Source organism: Odocoileus virginianus, chromosome 9, assembly GCF_023699985.2.
Source record: "Odocoileus virginianus isolate 20LAN1187 ecotype Illinois chromosome 9, Ovbor_1.2, whole genome shotgun sequence".
Taxonomy (NCBI): Eukaryota; Metazoa; Chordata; class Mammalia; order Artiodactyla; family Cervidae; genus Odocoileus; species Odocoileus virginianus.
In genome coordinates this window covers 59,043,020-59,044,354 of record NC_069682.1, presented here as the reverse complement: position 1 = coordinate 59,044,354, position 1,335 = coordinate 59,043,020, and positions in this window count along the sequence as shown.

Below are 1,335 nucleotides of genomic sequence, written 5' to 3'. Positions count from 1 at the left end.
CAGAAAGATAAAGACCATTACAGTATACTAACACATATATATGGAATTTAGAAAGATGGTAACGATAACCCTATATGCAAAACAGAAAAAGAAACTCAGATGTATAGAACAGACTTGTGGACTCTGGGAGAAGGCGAGGGTGGGATGTTTCAAGAGAACAGCATCGAAACATGTATATTATCTAGGGTGAAACAAATCACCAGCCCAGGTTGGGTGCATGAGACAAGTGCTCGGGCCTGGTGCACTGGGAAGACCCAGAGGAGTCGGGTGGAGAGGGAGGTGGGAGGGGGGACCGGGATGGGGGAATACATGTAAATCCATGGCTAATTCATTTCAATGTATGACAAAAACCACTGCAATGATGTAAAGTAATTAGCCTCCAACTAATAAAAATAAATGGAAAAAAAAATAAAAAAAGTTCTAGTTAAATACACATAAAATTTACCATCTTAATAATCTTTTGTGTACAATTAAGTACATTCACCTTGTTGTGCAACTAATTTCTCTTTTTCATCCCGCAAAACTGAAACTCTATACCCACTAAATAACAATTACCATTCTCCCTCATTCCCCAGACTCTGGCAACCACCATTCTACTCTCTATGAATTTGATGACCCTAGGTGCTATATAAACTGCTATCTTTTTGTGACTAGCTTATTTCACTTACATAATGTCCTCAAGGTTCATCCATGGTATAGCATGTCAGAATTTCCTTCTTTTTAAGGCTGAATAATAATCCATTACATGTATATACCACATTGAAAGGACATCCAGGTTGCCTGGCTCTTTGGCTATTGTGAATAATGCTGCTATTGATTCCTGGGTCAGGAAGATCCCTTGGAGGAGGGCATGGCAACCCACTCCAGTATTCTTGCCTGGAGAATCCTATGAACAGAGGAGCCTGGCAGGCTACAGTCCACAGGTCACGAAGCGTCGGACACAACTGAAGCAAGTGAGCACAGCACAGCACACACTGGAATACAAATATCTCTTTGTGAATCTGATTTCAATTATTTTGGATATATACCCACAATTGTATTGCTGTACCATATGATAATACTGTTTTCAATTTCTTGAGAAACCACCATATTGTTTTGGGGAACAGCTATACATAGTGGCTGCACCACTTTACACTCTAACCAAAAAGTACACAAGGGTTCCAATTTCTCCACATTCTTTTTTTTTTCCCCCTAATAGCTATTCTAGTGGGTGCAAGGTGGTAACTCACTGTGGTTTTCTTAAGAGTTTTGAAGTCTTCTGTAGAGATGCCAATGCACTAAGTAACCATGAGTCATATTACAACACAATTTAGAGCATTAACATCCTACTAGATT